The sequence below is a fragment of the Megachile rotundata genome, chromosome 7 (assembly GCF_050947335.1).
Source record: "Megachile rotundata isolate GNS110a chromosome 7, iyMegRotu1, whole genome shotgun sequence".
Classification (NCBI taxonomy): domain Eukaryota; kingdom Metazoa; phylum Arthropoda; class Insecta; order Hymenoptera; family Megachilidae; genus Megachile; species Megachile rotundata.
The window spans coordinates 8,633,308-8,655,013 of NC_134989.1; the positions used below are offsets into that span (position 1 = coordinate 8,633,308).

The 21,706-nt window shown below is 35.5% G+C and overlaps 1 protein-coding gene across 10 annotated transcripts in view; it reads right to left on the reverse strand.

Moving 5' to 3' along the window:
- LOC100879726 (uncharacterized) overlaps positions 1 to 21,706 on the reverse strand; it is a 448,351-nt gene that overhangs the window by 415,726 nt on the left and 10,919 nt on the right. The gene's annotated exons all lie outside the window — the stretch shown is intronic.

Consider the following 21,706-nt stretch of genomic DNA (forward strand, 5'->3'; position numbering starts at 1 on the left):
AGAAAATGTTGGATAATTTCATCGTTGGAACACTTGACGATCAATAGATTATTCAAGACGGTAGATGTTAGTGACCCTGTATATCCATCGAAGCCGAGCATGAAAATGTTTTCGTGAGTGCTCGAGCGTTGTTTTCGTGGCAATAATTTATCCGGAAATCTTGGAGAACTTTCCAGCGACACGCTCGAACTTGGTCACTTCGCATAGGGTGACAATGAGGCCGGCGTAAATTTCACCGGCACGAAATTATTTGTCGAAAGATTTAAAATACTCGGTCATATCACGCACCGTTGGGTGTTGCGTGACACGAACAAGCGATCGGTGAAAGTCGCTACCACGAAGATCAACAAAAGCGCAAATCGCGAGCGGAATCAGCCCGGCGTTCGTGAGCGGATAAATTTCACGAAACGCTCGAGGAACGATAAACGTGAGAAATTTACGCGTCGCGATGTTATTGAAGACTTGGCACCGAGCGCGGAAATATTTTTCATTCTACGACCACGCGTTCCTATGATCTTTATACGCGGTTAGAGAGCAACGACGACACTCACTTTCAGGAATGCTTGCATTAACGCCGACGTCGATGAAAACACCCCTTTGTACGCTCGCTTCGTGGCAAAATATGCACGAGTTTGCGAAAATATCCGAGTGATGCGGCGGTGCAAATTCGAATTGAATGGTCAGTTCAATCGAGCTACATCGGTGTTTTCGTTATTTGTGGACCGATCAACATTCTCTTTGTCATTAGGAATATAATTGCGTGGAGATTTTGGAACGAAATTTATGTGGATGTGCGAAGTTTTTATTATCGAAGGATGCTTTAGATCTTAAGGGATTTATGAATTCTTTTGTATATGTAAACATTTTTTAATTTTTTAAGTTATCTTAATCGTAATTTTTGAAGATTAAGTCATGAATCTTCTAAGTCAGTAAATTCCTAATTTTCCAGGTCATCAAATCCCCAATATCCCAAATGACCAAATCCTCAATTTCCCAATATCCTAAGTCATCGAAGTATAATCTTGCAAATCACCAAATTCCCAATTTCCCAAATCATCAAATCTCCAATTTATCGAATGCTTAAAATCCCAAATTTCTAGAAGCTTAAATTCCCAAGTATCCTCTCAGTTGTCCAAATTTCCAAATTCATAATTTTCCATATCAAAGTCCCAGTGGTGCAAATTCACAAATCCCAAATTTCACAACTTAGCAATGTATAATCTTAAAAATTGACAAATCTCCAAAAATAAAAATTTACAGATCTTACAAATGTTGGAATCCCCAAATTAGCAAGCTTCCAAACACATGGAACCTCTTTGTATATCACCGCTTTCCACCCGTGATACCTCTCCACTTATACGTCTCCACTAATATAACAAGTATTCTAATAACGAAGTTCATCAACAACGATTTTTACCAATACTAATCATAAATAACTTAGTTCCAAATAAGAACATCAGAACCAAGAACAACGCCTACAAGAAATTTCAATCCAAAAGAGAAACGTGAATCGGTGCTTCCAAAATACCTGACAAAGCACTACAATAAATGCAATACAATTTCGTGGATAAAATTCAAAGCTCTCCTCGGATATCGCGTATTCTCCGCGCGAATAAACGCGACCACGATCTCCCTGTACAAAAAAATAAAAAAAAAAGAAAAAAACCGAGAGGACCTGTTCAGATGCATCGGTCCGTTGATTACACGCGATCCCCGAAAATCTGAAACGAGAACCAGCGCGCAATGTTGCAGCAAAACCAGACGAAAAAGAGGCGGATGATCAATGTTCGCGGCGCCAAAATGCACACATTCACGCTCCTGTCTCCATCCCGTCGACCACACACGCCACTCCTTTGTACAGTTTTCCCGATCCATCGTTTCTGCCCGGTTTTCCAGCCAGGTTTCAGCAATAACCGTGTGCCTAGTTGAAACGTGACGGCTACACGTGACGTAAATACGTGTTCCATGCAACCGAGCGCATACATCGCGTGCGTACGCACGTGAACACGCCTGTACACATGTTTGTGCATCGTTGTTCAACCCGCCCTGTGTGTGTAAGTACATGTGGTGACACTTGCGCTGTACATCATACGGCAGACGTTACGATGGGTTACACGAGAGGGCTCTGATGTCTTTCTTACTTTCAAAAGATGTTAACTCTTTAACCCCGCACTATTTTGACGAGTCTGACTCGTACCTCGGCCGTGATCAATTTTACTCAAATTTTTAATACGCTTCAATTTGAAGTCCAATTATAATTTGCATAGTCAACAATTGAATAACAACATTTCAATTGTTTTGTCTATTTTAATATTATAGCTTAAATGCGCAGTTCTGACTGACGCGCCTGACAAATAAGTCATAGTGCAAGGGGTTAAGCTTTTTTGTTTCTTTTATATACTGTTTTATTTGCAAAATGGAGAGGGGTTTTTGGGAAAGTGTATTGCAACGGGGACAGATTTTTCTTTTGTTAGAAATAGTTTGGTTTCGTGGAAATGGAGAAGGTTTAAAATTTGATAACTTGGAGGTACACAAATTAAAAAATTTAGAAATGTGATCTAATTATTAGATCTAGTGATCTAATAATTTGATAGCTTGATAATTTCATAATCTAGTCATTTAATAATTTGATAGTGTGATAATTTCATAATCTAGTCATTTAATAATTTGATAGTGTGATAATTTCATAATCTAGTCATTTAATAATTTGATAGTTTGATAATTTCATAATCTAGTGATTTAATAATTTGACAGTTTGATAATTTCATAACCTAGTGATTTAATAATTTGATAGTTTGATAATTTCATAATCTGATGATTTAATAATTTGATAGTTTAAAACTTTCATAATCTGATGATTTAATAATTTGATAGTTTAAAACTTTCATAATCTAATGATTTAATAATTTAATAAATTAATAATTTCATAATGTAGCGAATTCATAATTTCATTATTTAAAAATTCAATAATTTGCTAACACAGAAATGCAATAATTTAATAATACCATAATTCAGAAATATAAAAATAATCTTCCCATCTTCAAATGTAAAAAATATTCAAATATTCTATCTGAATCCTAAAAATTTTGAAAACTCGAAAAATTGAAAAATAACAAAATGACAAGACGCAAAAATGTTCAAACTTTAAACTGGAAAGTTGAATATCTAAAAATGATCTTTTATTATGATAAATATTTCATACAAAGATTTCATCTAATAAATAAAACATTTTACGAGATATTTATGCTCTTATCTTAAAATGATGCATTGCACTCGTATAATGTACCTGCATTTTTGTGTAGAATCAAAGTTAACCATAACAAAGTCTTTGACCTAAATAGCTTTAAAGATACCGAAACATGCCTCTAGAATTTCAAATCAGATTGTACCGTTCGTGCGCCTACTTGAAAGTTAATGTTACGGCTGAATTTCATTGGCAAAAATCCAATTTTGTATATCACCACGATTACTTCGTTAACAATGTAACAGGATGGTGCTTATTTAATAATAAAAACCGGATCATACTTATGAATCAGTAATATTTTATTTTTTTATATTTTTTAAATCAATATTAGATGCATTAGTACTTTCAGTTTTTTATAATTTAGTTTTGGACATGTAACATGTTTGTTGTAGGATTTGAGAATTTTGGGATTTGAAAATTTAGAAGTTTGGAAATTTTGAAAACTTGTAGAGAGTTTGAAGTATTAGAAATTTGGGACTTAGAAATATTACAAATTTAGGAGTTTGAAATATTAGAAATTTGGAACTTGGAAATATTAGAAATTTAGGAGTTTAAAATACTAGAAATTTGGGGCTTAGAAAAATTAAAAATTGAGGAGTTTGAAATTTTTTAAATTTGTCAGCTTATAAATATGGAAACTTTGAGATTTGAAAATTTGGAAATTTGGGAATTTGAAAACTTGTGTATTTGAGAGTTTGAAATTTTAAATATTTGAGAGTTGGAAATTGGAAAATTGGAAAATTAACCATTAGAAAACTGGAAAGTTGGAAAATTGGAAAATTGGAAAATGAGAAAATTGGAAAATGGAATGATTTGTACACAGAAAAGTGAAAATTAGAAAATATAAAGATTTAAAAATGCGAATTTAATAATACTAAATTCTAATAATTCTCTATCCAAAACTAACCGCTCACCCGCAAACCCATTGTCAAGAATCCCCATATTTCAAAACAAAAATTTCACCACCCCGCATGCAATTTCGTGCACCTCTATCCACGTAGCGCCAGTAAAATACGCGTTTTACGATAAGGTCAGATGGGGAATCGGTACGATCATTTTTGACTGTTTCACGGTCGAGGTGCGTTAAAACGCCTCGAAGAGTGGTTTCCCCTGGTTTCCGAGAGTATATAAAAGTTGCCGCGAGTGCAACTCCTGGTTCGTTTTCCGCGAGGGTGTAACTGTACGCGCTGAAGCATTAATCGCGACTTCACGCTTGTCGTGTTATTCGCGGAGATTTATTGTCGACGATTTTACGCGATGGTAAATGATCAAGCGATGCGTTCGCAAGATTCTAGCATAGCCAGTTTCTATTCAAATGTCAGATGCTGAGACCAATCCATTCATTTCTTTTTACCTTTTTTATATTTTTAAGGTGAGTGTGTTTTGTTGAGAAATTTAGGAGGGTCTGGTAGATATTACAAGTTAAGTAATCTTTAGTGGACATGATATTTCACTTTATTTGTTAGGTACCTTGCATAAAACGCTGTTGGATGACCAACCTGACAATTCAATAAGACTTAAGGAATCTCTATTTGATATATTATTTAACTTCATTTAGAAGGTACCTTGCATAAAATGCCGTTGGATGACCAACCTAATAATTCAATACAAATTAACTAAATCATATTTGACATGTTATTTAACTTCATCTGTAAGGTACCATACATATAATGCTACTTGATGACCAACCTGACAATTCAATAAAACTTAACTAATTTATATTTGACATATTATTTAACTTCATCTGTAAAGTACCATACATATAATGCTACTGGATGACCAATCTAACAATTCAATAAATTTTAACTAATTTCTATTTGACATATTATTTAGCTTCATCTGTAAGGTACCATACATGTAATGCTACTGGATGACCAACCTAATAATTCAATAAAACTTAACTAATTTATATTTGACATATTATTTAGTTTCATCTGTAAGGTACCACTCATAAAATGCTACTTGATGACCCATCTAACAATTTGATAAAACTTAACTAATTTATATTTGACATGTTATTTAGCTTCATCTGTAAGGTACCATACATATAATGCTACTGGATGACCAACCTGACAATTCAATAAAACTTAACTAATTTATATTTGACATGTTATTTAACTTCATCTGTAAGGTACCATACATATAATGCTGCTGGATGACCAATTTAACAATTCAATAAAATTTAACTAATTTATATTTGACATGTTATTTAACTTCATCTGTAAGGTATCATACATATAATGCTACTGAATGATCAACCTAACAATTCAATAAAATTTAACTAATTTATATTTGACATATTATTTAACTTCATCTGTAAGGTACCATACATATAATGCTGCTGGGTGACCAATCTAACAATTCAATAAATTTTAACTAATTTGTATTTGACATATTATTTAGATTCATCTGTAAAGTACCATACATATAATGCTACTGCATGATCAACCTAACAATTCAATAAAATTTAACTAATTTATATTTGACATATTATTTAGCTTCATCTGTAAAGTACCATACATATAGTGCTACTGGATGATCAACCTAACAATTCAATAAAATTTAACTAATTTATATTTGACATATTATTTAGCTTCATCTGTAAAGTACCATACATATAATGCTACTGGATGATCAACCTAACAATTCAATAAAATTTAACTAATTTATATTTGACATGTTATTTAACTTCATCTGTAAGGTACCATACATGTAATGCTACTGGGTGACCAACCTAATAATATTCAAAATAAGTCAGCCTTTTCACATTCTTCATATATGTTCAGTGAAAGTTCAGACACTAATGTCTCATCAGTACTAGTTGATCAACATCCTTCTGCACCTAAGAGGTAAGGAACAATCTCTTTAGTGTTCCAGGTTAGTATGCAAAGAACTAATATTTTCAGAAGGTAGCAGAGAATTCGATGGCGGTCTGTCATTTTAAGTGTTCAGCATCGATTATTAGTGTAGGTCCCTAAGGAAGGGTGCGCTATAAAGACACATGGTCCTCTTCAACGATTTTTGCTAAAATTAATTTTCGCGGCTAATTTAAAAAATAATAGTAGAAAATGTGATTAAATGAACTCTACTTTTTAAACGATCTGTAGAAGGGTTCCAGCGTAGGTAGATATACACGTGTGCACGTGAGATACAAGCCAGGCCGACCTTGCACCCACCCTCGCCCACCGACAAAGCCGATCTGCCTATTGATTACGGGGACGCACACTTGCCAATTTATCCGTAGGCAGAAAACAACACGCGAGCGTGGCTGTACGTGACAATGGGAAAGCAGGAAAGCCCGATTTCATGCAATCAATGAGTACTGGCGGCAGCGTCGACGGCGACGCCGAGACCGCCACGGATTAATCCGGCTTTACGACGTATTTTTTGTTCTCCCAATCTCTCTTGTTCCTCTTTCGATTCCTCTGCTCTCTCTTTCCTCCTTGCTCACACCCCCGTTCTCGCCTAGACAGAGTACCCGTTTCAATCGTTTCTCTCCGTTTCTCGCCATCATCCGGTTCCGCCCTTGTACACCATCCCCAACGAATCAGTTCACTCGCGTCGAAATACTGTCGAGAGAAAAGCGTTTAAAAGGCGAATCGCAAAGTCGGTTCGTCGCGCCAATTACTTTCGAGACGATTGTCGTTTTCTCTCGATGGTTTTCGTGTTTCCCTTCTCTGCTACCTTCACTTTTTTTCGCCTTTTTCGACACGAATGCGGATATTTTCTGCTCGATGCGCGCCCTTCTCTAAAGCAATTATCACGAAACTGCGCCGCCGCGTCACCCTAAAATATCACCCTCCGTTCCGAGGCTCCGCGTTCGATAAACATTTAAACGTCGCATCGACGAACAATACGTTTCACGATTTTGCGTTACCAATTGTAGCTACGTGAAACCGTCCAATGCAATCAACCGGGCTCTGTTAACCCTCTATAACGCCATGCAACTTTTAAGCTACGTATTCACTCATCTGTATTTGAAAAGTTCCGCATTATTTTTTTCCTACAGGAAATATAATGGAGTTTTATCAAATGTATTTTCGTATTTATTTTCATACACTTTTATGTGTTAACGTTGTTAGTTTTAGTTTTGTCTAGAATTTAAATCTGGAACAATTTTCAACACTAACTGATTTCGATTGAATCAAGATACTAAATATTTATATACTTTTTTTAGAAACTTGGAAGTCACTGCAAGGTAAACGAAAACCTTCGAATATAATTCTATTAATAATTTTCTAGTTGTAAAAAAAAAAACAGAAACATTCATCAAATCGTTTAACTTCATGATTTCAAGTGTTAAACGTGTACCGATGGCAACCCATGAGTTGGCGCGTGAAGAGGCTGACCGAGTTACTTTTGAAGGAAAGAAATTTTTAAATTTGTAAATGCACTTGGAAATTGAAATTTGAAGATAGCTTGGAAGCTTGAAATATAGATTTTTGAAAATCTATACAAGTTTACAAATTTTCTAATAACCAAATTTAAAAGCTAAAAAATTTGAAGCTTGAAATTTCCGTACTTCAAAATCTACAACTCCATAAATTTATCGATTAAAAAAGTATCTATAGTCCTAAATACAATACTTCTGCATTCAACGTCATCGAATAAATATAAAATTAATAAATCCCCAAGATGTTTAATTTAAAATACGAAACTGTGCTTCCAAGACTTTATTCCTTTAAATTTCGCCGGCATCGATAAAATAAAAGCGGAAGTTCCGGTGGAACGTTTATTCCCGTAATCGCAAAAAGAGCACGTTCGCCGTCAATAGAGGGGTAAAGCAGCTCGCAGAGCAGCAAATTTTCCGTTCTTTTTTCACGATTTTACGGCTGCCTTTGACCATGATTTCCTCGTTCCTATTTACTGAAAGTGTACGCGGAGTTGCGTTATTTAATAACCGGAAATAACTACGTAAAAGTTGAGCCTCGTTCTCTCCCTCACTGGAACTTCAGCTTCTCACCCTCGCTTTTTCTTTCTTTCACCAGTTTTCTTCAACTTTCGATAATCGTAACATTTTTCAAACCATACAAACTTTGTTGTGCTATGCTTTCGAGGAAGCCACTTGGAAATCGCCGAAAGAGTTCATGAAAATTGATTCTTAATATCATTGGGGTTAATTCTTTTTTTATGCTATTTTTAGTCATTCTATTTTTATTCTGTTTTTATTTTTATTCTATCTTTGTTGGTTCTATTTTTATGCTGTTTTTATTCATTCTATTTTTATGCTGTTTTTATTAATTTTATTTTTATGCTATTTTTATTCATTCTATTTTTATTCTGTTTTTATTAATTTTGTTTTTATGCTATTTTTATTGGTTCTATTTTTATGTTGTTTTTATTAATTCTATTTTTATGCTGTTTTTATTAATTGTGTTTTTATGTTATTTTTATGCATTCTATTTTCATGCTGTCTTCATTAATTTTGTTTTTATGCTATTTTTATTGGTTCTATTTGTATGTTGTTTTTATTAATTCTATTTTTATGCTGTTTTTATTAATTGTATTTTTATGCTATTTTTATGCTGTCTTCATCAATTTTATTTTTATGCTGTTTTTATTCATTCTATTTTTGTGCTATTTTTAGTCATTCTATGTTTATGCTATTTTTGCTTTACTTTCTGCTTACTGCTACTTTCATTAATACTTCATAAGTAAAAGTCAATCCACTAATTTTAAATTTTCTCTTTTCAAGAGGATAAGTCTTAAGCATTGTCGACACATTGATGTCAACCCAACCAAATTATTTTAGACTTTTTACATATAAAAATGCGTCATTTAGCCAGTTATAGTCGACATATACCGATGTCAACCTACAAGTTGTCGCGTGAGGCCCAAAGAAGCTCCACCCCCACCATAAGCACTCCCACTTACATTTCGACCAATCAAGCCACTTCTAAACGCATCAACCTCTTCACCATCTCATGGTTTGACATCGGTACAAATATAAATTCTGTAACGCGATTCCTCGAATATTTGTCACTGCAAAAAAGACAGCTAGAAATTGGTCGGTCGTTTCAATTAAAAATTATTTTCGCCTGAATATGCCGTTTAATTTCATTCGATGAAGAAACGTCGGAGCGAAAAGAGGAAAATGGACAACCCAGCTTGCGCGCAATTTGTACCAGTGAAAATCAGCGAAATATGCTCCGTTTTTTCTGCAATCGAAACGGCAGAGGAGAGAAACGGAGGTGCTTTGTGCCAATTGAAACTAAATTGAATTCTCGAAGCCACCGGGAGCAAAAGAAACGAAGACTTCGTACTATTCGATTATAAGTTATGGAAACAATTTTAATACGTGTACACGTATGCATACGGTGGTGTACGTAAACGAACGAATTTATGCGTCAACAAGCGATAAATTCAGATCGTATTGGTAAAAACAACAAGCTCGATATAGAATAAATCCCACTGGTTTTGTCATATCCCCGATACTGAAATGTTTTCCTTCCATTCTTTACGCTATTAAAGTCACGTCTCGGTGGACAGCATGGAAATCCGCTATTTTGTGTTTTAAATGCATGGCAAACAGCCATCTAGTCGCGACTATGGAAACTGAATATGAGAGCTACAATTCAGAATTACGATAAACCGAACCGGGAGGAATTAAAGTGGACGTTTCGAAGACAAACGGAAACGGGCAAATAAAACAGAAAACGGAATTTTAGTGGGAAAATCGATTGTGTTACGCTGTACAATGTTGTCGAGTCTCTATTGGTTCAATTGTAAATGAATTTATCGGTGATCAAAAAATATTGGTGGAAGAAAATATAACAATAAATTATATGGAGAGCACCGTACCCCATAGACAGTACAAATTGTTTTTATTGATTTATCTTGACTCTTACTTTTATCGCTTCAAGACAAATTTTTAGGTAATGTTCCAATGTTAGGTTTGTAGAAAATAAGTGTCTTTTTTGTCAAGTTTTTGACAGCAAATATTGATATTATTCATATTGATTAAATAGTAGTCTGAAACCAGAAACGAGTAAATCCTTCAATCTTTCTAATCATTCAAAATCGATTATTTTTGGACGTAACCATCTGCGATTTTGCTCTAATCAAAATATACTGTAATTCATGTGAAATTAGGGGGGCTTTAAGTCATCATTTTATCCGTTTCGAGTTTGTTAAAAAATAACAAGCCTTCAAAGTTTGCAATTTTTACCCATTTTTGTGAAAATCGGCTACATTTACTAATTTTTTTCTCAAAAACTACTGAATCGATTTAGCTAAATTCTTTTTTGTTCTATTCATAAAGGATCGGGCTATTTTAAAATATTTTTTTTAATTCCATCAATTTTTTAAATTTAAACCCTTTACGCCCCTCATTGAAAAAACGCAAAAAAAGAATTTGTTTAAATTTTACGACATATTATAACAAATTGACGGTATTAAAAAAAAATATTTTAAAATAGCTCAATCCTTCATGAATAAAACAGAAAAGAATTTAGCTAAATTGGTTGAGTAGTTTCTAAAAAAAAAATTTGTAAGTGAAGCCTATTTTCACAAAAATGGGTAAAAATTGCAAACTTTGAAGGCTTGTTATTTTTTAACAAATTCGAAACCGACAAAATGATGACTTAAACCCCCCCTAATTTCACATGGACTATAACATATATTGATTAGAGCAAAATCGTAGATGGTGATGTCCAAAAATTATCGATTTAGAATGACCCCTATATTAGACCTTGTGAAAGTTTTAGTAATTTTACTTTATTGTGAAAGTTTTAACGATTTGATAGGTAAATGAAATTAAGGGGTTGTAGAGGAGTAATGCGTGTACCACTCCGCGTTGAAGATGTTCCCCCAATAAGAATATTTCTGAACAAATGCGTCCAAGCTCCGCGGTGGTCATTCTGTCCCTGAACTTAAAATTGTAACTGCAGGCCAATAAATATAATCGAAAGTGTTTAAAAAGATAATGAGGCTTATCTGTGACATTTATGCGTCGTAATTTCGTATAATTTACAGGCTGACGTGTCGATCGTTTTATCGCGGTGTAATTGGTGAATAAATTCGACGTGCTTTCACACGGGCGGAGAGAAACGGGTGGCAGAAGGGAGGCATTTGACATTGTAAATATCGATTACGAACGGTTTACGTGACTGCTTTTAGTCGCGCAACAGGGAATATTTTGACCTGTTCCCATCCCGGAAATTAATATTCTCCGGCCACGAATAACCAGCCGTATTAGCGATTATAATCGCCTGTAACTACGTTTGCTCTGCCGGATACACGTTCGCCGGATTAATTTTAAACGGCAGACAACGCGAGATCTTTGATATTCAAACTATTTATGGAGGTATCGGCGTGCCTCGTAAAAGTTCTATGAGCTCCGTTTAACCGAACTTCAGATAATGTCGCTTTTAATTTTAAAGCGCTTTTAGTAGCGACGATAAAACGCTTGCCCGAGAAACGATTTATGCCGGTGAATCTTTATGCTACCCGTGTAATACCGTATCGTTCTACTTTAATTTTATCGGACTTATAGGGTGTCGGACAAATCGGGGCTCCGCCTGAAAAAATAAAACTTCCAAGACTTCGTTCGGAAGATGGAATATTCAAAATTCAAAATAATCATATTTGAAAATTTACGAATTCTTTGATTAATTGTAATGGATTTTTAATTGATATATGTAATTGTTATCGACGGAATTATTGTGGTATTTCGTGTGTATTTATCGTACTTCACGGTTCATTTATTATACTGCACAGGCAAACATATATTTACATATGTTTGCATATATGAACATATATTAACATATATGAATTTTTGAATTTGCAAATTTGCACGTGAAAATATTTGGAAAATTATGAGGTAGAAAGGAAGGCATTTACAAATTTAAAGCGTTGGAATGTTTTAAATTTGTAGGTCAAAACTTGATAGACTGTAGATTTACAAATTTATTAATGTAGAAATTACAGTCTTTTTAAATTTGAAAACTGAAAATTCTGAAAATTAAGAAATTTAAAAATTGAGAAATTTAAACGTTCATAAATTTTGTTAGCAAAGCTGTTATTGCATTCAGTGAATAAAGCAGAAGGAAAAGAACTGCGTGAGTATAACGATCCCTTTCCTATACACGTAATACCAATACAATTCTAACAAATTTGAAAGTTGAAAAAACTGAAAATTTGTAAATATTAAATTGTTGAAGTTTAACATAAATGAAAAAAAAAAATGAAAATATAGTCATACTTAGATATAATAATATAAGGAGATAATACAAAACATAGTAAATAAAAAAAAATTGAATAATATAAAAGAAAAAGTATCTTTCGGACAAACGCACGTCTTAACTGTCTGAGGGTCGCAAGGGGAGTGGGTGGAACGAAGGTTGAGAATAGGCTTATACAAAATTTAATGAAACTAAAAAACCCTATACTCTTCTACTGCCAATCTACTATCTAGAAATGAGACGAACAAGTCTTTTAAAAAATTGAAAAATCTTAAAATTTCTAACTTGAAACTTGAGAAATATAAAAATATCCCTAGACAAATCCCAAATTCTCAATTTCCCAAATTTCCAAATCCCCTAATTCTCAATTTCCCAAATTTCCAAATCCCCTAATTCTCAATTTCCCAAATTTCCAAATCCCCAAATTCTCAATTTCACAAATTTCCAACTCCCCAAATTCTCAATTTCCCAAATTTCCAAATTCCCAAATTCTCAATTTCCCAAATTTCCAACTCCCCAAATTCTCAATTTCCCAAATTTCTAAATCCCCAAATTCTCGATTTCACAAATTTCCCAAATTTCCAAATCCCCAAATTCCCAAATTCTGAATTTCCCAAATTTCCAAATCTCCAAATTCTGAATTTCCCAAATTTCCAAATCTCCAAATTCTCAATTTCCCAAATTTCCAACTCCCCAAATTCTCAATTTCACAAATTTCCAAATCCCCTAATTCTCAATTTCCCAAATTTTCAAATCCTGAAATTCTCAATTTCCAAATCTCCAAATTCCCAAATTTTCAATTTCCCAAATTTCCAAATCCCCAAATTCTCAATTTCCCAAATTTCCAAATCCCCAAATTCTCAATTTCACAAATTTCACAAATTTCCAAATCCCCAAATTCCCAAATTCTGAATTTCCCAAATTTCTAAATCCCCAAATTTCCAAATCCCAAAAATATCTATACTCGAAAAACGAGAAATCTAAAAATTTTTAAACTCTAAAATTGAAAAATCCAAAAATCTCCTAACTTGAAAGTTGAAAAATCTGAAACTTATCCTTCATATTTGACTGAAGTAGACTTCAAGAATACGTTAATTTAAAGAACGTAGAATTCTTTCAATAAAGCTAAGGTTAATGCAATTAAGAAACGATCACGAGCATGCCAGAGTATTCGAATATTGGGTCCGTTTCCATGCGGACACGGCATTCGTGTGGGTGGTTCGTTATCAGCACAAATTACCTTTGCTCCTACGCGTTTAATTTAGTTCCCAGCGTGCAATAATAATGCTCACATGACGCCCGTAATTGCTCTGGATCGATGATAACGATTCAAGATCAAAATCAGAGCCTGTCGACTATGAACGAAATAAAATTGACGAAAACACTGGCACCGTTAAAATGAGTAATCCTTAGAAATGCTCCAAAACGTTATTTATACCGTTGTTAACGCTATAAAACTTTATTATTCATGAAACGAGGTATAAATTAACTTTCATGATGTACTTTTATGCCTATTTAATCGCTGCATTATTAATTCGTTTACTAAAATTATAATTCGTGGATTTTAATAAATGAATATGTATGAATATAATTATTTAACCCTCGGAGAATAAATACAGTGTTGACAGGTAGATGGACGTGGAGCCATTTTCAACTCGTAATTAAAAGTATACGAACACTGAATTATGTATAACGATTTAAATATTCTCTTATATTCATATCAGTAACCCAATATGTTCCTGTGTATACAAGAGAAGCTATAACAATACTTTTACATACAAGTGGTATTTAGGATAGTTGAATTTTTCACATAAATTATTCTTCATAAATCATTCTTTATTATGTGTGTAGCACTTTATTTGAAATTTTCAATTTTCTAATTTTCCAAATTTTCAGATGTTCAAATCCTCAAATTTCCTAAGCTCCCTAAAATTCCTTGAATTCTCAAATTTCCTAAATTTTTCAATTCATCAAATTTCCTAAACTCCCTAAAATTACCCAAATTTCCAAATATTCGAATATATCAAAATTCCTAAAATTCCTGAAATTCTCAAATTTTACAAATTTTCTAAAATCCCTAATATTCTCCAAATTTCCAAAGTCCCAAATTCCCTAAATTCCCCAAATTCCTTGAATTCCCTAAATTCACAAAATCCCAATTTCTCAAATTCTCTAAATTCCTCAAAATTTCAAACTCTCAAATTCCCAAAAATTTCCAAGTCCCAAATTCACTAAATTCCCAAAATTTCCTAAGTCCCAAATTCTCCAAATTCCCCAAATTCTCTAAATTCACAAAATCCCACATTCCCTAAATTCCCCAAATTCACAAATTCACAAAATCCCAATTTCTCAAATTCCCTAAAATTCCCCAAATTTCCTAGGTCCTAAATTCTCAAATTCCCCAAATTTCCAAAGTCCCAAATCCTCAAATTCCCCAATTTCCAAAATCCCTAAACTGCCTAAATTCTTCAAATTCCCTAAATCCCCCAAATTTACAAAATCTCAAATTCCCCAAATTTCCCAAATTCCCTGAATTCCCCAAATTTCCAAAATTCCAAATTCTCAAATTCCCTAAAATTTCTAAGTCCCAAATTCCCTAAATTCCCCAAATTCACAAATTCACAAAATCCCAATTTCTCAAATTCCCTAAAATTCCCCAAATTTCCTAGGTCCTAAATTCTCAAATTCCCCAAATTTCCAAAGTCCCAAATCCTCGAATTCCCCAATTTCCAAAATCCCTAAACTCCCTAAATTCTTCAAATTTCCTAAATCCCCCAAATTTACAAAATCCCAAATTCCCCAAATTCCCCAAATTTCCCAAATTCGCTAAATTCTCCAAATTTCTAAATTCCTTAAATTCTCCAAATTCCCTGAATTTCCCAAATTTAGAAAATCCCAATTTCTCAAATTCCACAAATTCCTCAAATTTAAAAAATCCCAAATTCGCTAAATTTTCCAAATTTCTAAATTCCTTAAATTCCCTAAATTCTCCAAATTCCCAGAATTTCCCAAATTTACAAAATCCCAATTTTTCAAATTCCCCAAATTCCTCAAATTTAAAAAATCCCCAATTCTCAAATTTCCTGAACTCCCTAAAATTCCCCAAATTTCTAAATTTCCAAATTCCCAAATGTCGAACATTCCAAATAAAAAAATTTATTATTCTCCAAACCTTTAAATCTGTCAATCTACAAGTTCAAGAATTCTGAACGTGCATTTCTAAAGCAGAATACTTCAATAGCAAATAGGAACGAGAAGTGGAGTCTACCTCTTCTTACCCCGTCGCGGATAAGCGGAACCGCGGGTATGGGATCCACAAGTACAGGAGTACTGTCGTGTAAAGTGTACAGGTAGACAAGATTAATGAGAATCGGAAGTTTTTGCTTCCTTTCTTATGCCAAGTTGTTATCGGTTTTTTGACGTGTTTCTGTATACGTATTTCTTGTACCTTGTGCATTTTTTCTTTTTTCTTCTTTGCCTATTCCCTTTCTTTCCTGCCGTCGAAGATCTACCCGTAAGAGTACACGCGGCGCGTAATTTATAGCTGTGCTGATTGTACGCACTACGGCGCCGCGTAGCGTGTTTCTGAGTCGATAACATCGAGGATACGCACCTGGTTGTATGCCTGATGCGCTCGAGTATCGTATGGTCGACGTTTTACTCTGATTAAACAAAGATACTTGTAAACATTGTTACGATAACTCTTGGTTAAATACTTGAAAAATCTTCGTTTACTCGCGATCGCTTGCGAAACGATTTCGAAGCTTCGTCAAAGTATTTGTGTTTTATTATTAACGACCACCTGTTTCGTTTAATTACAAATTGCAATCAAAGCTTCAAAACTGATTAAAACAGACGGTAAAGTCAGCGTATGGTTGCATCTTTGAGCAGTGCTGCTTTGGGGCACTTCGCTGGATCTCGGACAATTTGTAGTGTGGGTCACTCAGAGATATGGGTCATTTAAGAATTTAGGACATTTAAGGATCTAGGGTATTCAGGGGTCTGATGCACTCCACGGGGTTTCAGATAATTATTGGGTCATTCAGGGATGTGGGGCAGAAGGATGGGGCATTCAGAGGTCTGAGAGCACTCCACTGACTCTTGGACAATTAGTAGCGTGGGGCATTCAGTGATATGAAGGCATTTGGGAGTGTGGGACATTCAAGATTATGAGACAATCCGCTAGGTCTCAGACAATTATTGTTGTAGGGCATTTAGAGATGTGGGGCATTCCACTAGGTATCAGATAATTAGTGGTGTGGGGGTATTTATGAGTTGTGGGGCACTCAGGAGTTGGAACCACTCCATGGGCTCTCAGGCAAATAGTAGTGTGCTGCCATTTAGGGATATGGGGCATTCAGGGTCTAATACAATCCACAGTGTCTCAGGCAGTTAATGGTAGTGTGTGGCATTTTTTGGGGTATGGGGCACTCAAGAATCTGAGACCCTCAACAGTGTCTCGGACAGTTAATGGCAGTGTGTGGCATTTTTTGGGGTATGGGGCATTCAAGGGTCTGAGACACTAGACACTCCACAGTGTCTCAGACAGTTAATGGTAATGTGTGGCATTTTTTGGGATGTGGGGCATTCAAATATCTGAGACTCCAGAAAGTCTCAGGTACTTAATAGTAGTGTGTGGCATTTTTTGGGATGTGGGGCATTCAGGGTTTGGACAATTAGTATTGTGGGGGCATCTATGGATGTGGGGACGCTGCTGGGTCTCAGGCAATTAGGGGTTTTGGGGTAATCAAGGGTCCAGGGCAGTCAGGGGTTCGGGACTGGAAGCTTCCATCGGTATGGTATCGTGGCAGGAAATTAGTAAGCAGGGCAGTGTCATCGGCGAACGACGTCAAAGGCAACGTCGTCCCTCGATCATCGGGATTTCAAAACTGTAACTTAGAAAGATGCCGCTACCAAAACAGCATCTCCTAAGATCAAAAATAAGAGCATGACCACTTTCTGCATTATCGACTGCAATCGATAAGCGGGGTCATGTCCGTCATTCCTATGTCGCGGTTGCGTATTAATACTCACGGGAGCCCATTGTCATTGTGAGAAAAGCGATTCGCGGGTGGACACCTGGCGGCCGCGGTGGCAAGTTCGCGACCTGCTACTCCCCCATACAAGCGGAATTGATCTACGCAATGTTAGTGTGGAAAAAATGATCCCCACCACTGAGGGGAAAACTCCTGACGTCAAGAAGCTTGATCGCCGAGAAATGTAACGTGATCCGGGCTGAGGTATATCCGCGAGACAATACGAATGCAAATGTACAACTTTTTTATTTTTCACTTTTTTGATGTGGAACTTTTTCCAATATATTTTTGACATTTTTCTGGTTAAAATGAGACCAAACACGACATAATTCGGATTATATTTGCAGAACTAGTGAAAATGAAAGACAGTGCGATTTTCAGCGAAGATCAAGATTGTTGTATTATAATTCTGTGCTGCTAATTTGTTTATTTTCAATCATTTTTCTTGTAGAATCTTTTCGGTCATATTCGTGACATTTTTCTGATTAAAATGAGACCAAACATGACACAATTTGGGACATATTTACTTGTAATAACTTATTAAAGTCCTTATAAGGACTTAATAAAGTATAAACGCAACACAAGTAAATATGAAGGAATTACAAGTAAGTACGTTTCGAATTACGTCAAGTTTGGTTTCACTTTAATTAAGATTAATTTGATCTAATTTAAATTTTACAAATATATTAATAAAAGTTTCATAAGAGACTAAAATATAAATGTTGTATTACACTTCTCCCAATATATTGCTGTTCGTTTACGTTCGATTCGACGTTCTTTCCACTTGTCTACATTCGACAAACTTCAATCAATATAGAAACTGAACGATATAAGCAAACGTTCAGACCCGATTGGTTCGCTTATATCGAAGCTTTATCGCACATAAGTACATACGTATGTACACATGTACGTAACAGAGTGTTCGTGAATTTCGGTGTCCGCAAAAGGCCTTGAAACCGTCTCCCTGCGGATACGAGTGTTTTACCGTATCGGAAAATAGCTAAAGCTGGTACATGTTCGTCATGACTGAAATACGAACTGGCGCAAAGAATAATTTAAAAGCTTGTAAATTCGGCATACCTCGAGAGTGTTTCGACGATCGAGCCAAAGCAACGTTTCTGAACAAGTGGAAACTATAATTAGCCCATTACTCAATACAAAATGCGTCGAAAGTAATTCAAGACCTTGACGGAAATAGGGTCAACTGGTTCTCTCGTGTATAACTCCCCGAAACTTCGAACGTTTGATTTAACGAAAAGAAATTGCCTCCAGTTAAAATCAATGCCACTTTACGATCGATTAACATCAATTACGTTCATCGAGGTAAACACAAACGAGACATGAAATCGCGATTGCACGGTTAATTCCACGTTGCGTAATTACACAGAAAATTGTCTGTGGAGCGAGAAATTGAAAAACAAACTAATGCGATCGTCATGCGCGTTAGAAGTGAAACTTTTTTAAGAAAGTACAGGTGGAACAATTGAACTTTTCAAACGGATGTTTCTTTGATTCGAAAGTCGTAACACTTGTGAAATTAATTATAAAATAAATTAGATTGGAGTTCGCAACGAACGGAAATTTCCTTACATTGTATTAGGGAATATAAATTAGGCACTATATTTGTGATATAATATGGACTTTTTACTATAAATACAGAGTTACATTTGTAGGTAAATATATTTTTGTATATTATTACACTAAATATTATAGTAAATATTGTTACAGTAAATATCTATTGGAAGTTTAGTCAACCTTCGTGTACACAGTAGTATAAGTATAGAAAATCTTTAAATATTGGCCATATAAGAAATCATATCAAATTTCATATAAAAAGGAAAAGCGACAAATAGCGAAAAGACGGCGCCCTCAGTTTTAATAAACGGACCAGAGTTAGATTAGTCTGAATTGAGTTCCGCCCCAACCTCCACGAAAGCGTGGATACGTATGGAGGGACGGCTTGCAGATTGTACTGAAATTGCGAGTCGCGGGAATTTCCATCGGTATGACCGGCCGACCTCTGCCAGTTCCCCACTTCTCTCTCAAGGAACTGAAGGAGAGGTTAAGAGAGGAGAGCACAGAAGTCCGAGAAGGGAACATGAAAATGAGCGAGAAACAAGGAGAGAAACGCGAAGAAAGGGAGAAGAGAGAAGGTAAATTGGTTGCTGGCGTCCACAGCGATAGAGCCTGGTTTACCGCTGTTTCTGGTTTCCCCGCATCCCATTTACGGGATCGCCCTTCTAGAGACGTCCTCTTCGAGGAAAACACCATTGAAGAGGCGACTTTATCTCAGACCTTCCCGAGGTAGAGCATCGCGGTAACTAAAGTACCCTGGCCACGTGTACCTCCTCTGCTAGATTGAACCCTGGCCGCGATTTATTTCATTCATCATCGGGCGACGACGCGGAAAAACTTTTTTTTATTCATTAAAATTTTCACCGAATATTTCTTTATAGAAAGAGGAGGTGTGGTGTAATTCGCGATGAAAAACTGGATTCAATTTTTCATCGAAAAACTCAACCCCCCGGGGATTTGAACACGCGACCGTCGGTTTCGTAAGCGGTGAGGATAACCGTTACGCTACCGACGTTATAGAGTTCTTACTTGATCTTATTGCACAATCTTTTAATTGCTAAAGATACACTGTTAGTTGATCTATTTTTTTATATATTTTCATGTATGGTAGAGATCTTGTTATGGAGCATACAAGAACATGATTGTTTAAGGATCATTTTTGTCCATGCAGATATTTGTACACAACGTCTATGTTTATAAATTAAAAAGTTCAAAAATTTGTTTTGAAAATGTAAAAAATGTTCACGAACTCGCAAAATGAAAACTTGGAAAGTTTCAAGATTTAAAAATTTCATAAAGATGAGAAGGTCGAGTTCAAGTTTCAGTTATGTCTTCAAGTGTAAACCTACATTGGACCCAAGTGCTCTCTAATTCACTAAACATGTCATAAAATGTCATGTATTTGAGTCATACTCAAATACAATATATATGTAACACATATGACTATATTACCTATACAAATAACTGTCCACGGATTTCGGTATACGAGAAGCTTAAAATCCCCCAGCAATAAATTTTCTGTTTGAAAAATTGTGGTGATGTCGATAAGGAACCGATGACTCAGAAGTATTCGAAGTAACGAGTCGTTCGAAACGCGCCATAAAGCTAACAAGACACGACGCTAGAATCCCTGAAGAGCGTAGTGGAGAAAACGCGATCGCAAGAAAGGTATGCGCTACGGTGTGTCATAAAAATAAAGAAAAAGACGATCTTGTCTCCGGCGATGGTTATGCAACTACGCCGTGGAATTAACAGCTTCGACACGCAACGATGCACCTGTATAGCGATTTTCGTGACGTACCGGTGATTTGGCGTGTTTAGCAAACGACTTGACGAGTCATTAAACAGAGGAACACTGGCAATTAATTATCACGTTTGCGTAATCGCCGCTCGACGGCGGTGGAGGTGTGGTTGCGCAACTATCGCTCATTCTGTTCTCTCCTCTCGTCTCTCCTCTCCCGTTAATCTCTCTTCACCCCTTTCGTGGGACCCCCCTGACCCATCGTTCCCCGTACCGCGCTTCTCACGTACCTCACAGAACCCGCAGCCTAATCGTTCGTGCCGGTAACCTTAATTTTTCCTTCTGCGCCGTACGACGATCTCTCGTTTCTCCCCCGATCGATCGATCTCGATTGATTTTTACCACCACGGCCACTTCGCTCGTGCTTGTCGTCGTTGTTTGCCTTACAAACGAGCCGGCCGATTCTTCGTTCGATAATGGACGTCGTACATCAACGCGCAGGAACGAGCTGGAGTACGGTTCTATTAAAACGCTTGCAAATGAGAAAGAAGATTAAATGCCGTGACAGCGATCCTTTACAGAAATTACGAACGGCGGAATTGTAAATTGCGAATGTGAATGATAAAACAATCGGAGCAAATAGAGATTGTTGGCTGGACTTGGCAAATATTTGAACTTTAATTCAATGAGCAACGTCGTGAACTCTGAGATGATAGGATGTGTACTTCTTCAAATGTTAAGTTAAATTTTTACATCTTCAATATTTCAAGTTACTAAACTATTAAATCCCTAAATGTTCAAACTTTCAGTTCCCCAATTCACAAAATAGCCATATTACAAAATTTCCAAATATAATTTGATTTATTCCTTGACAAAAAAATGAATGGCAATTTATATAAAAATACGTCCATGGTTTCAAAATCATTAT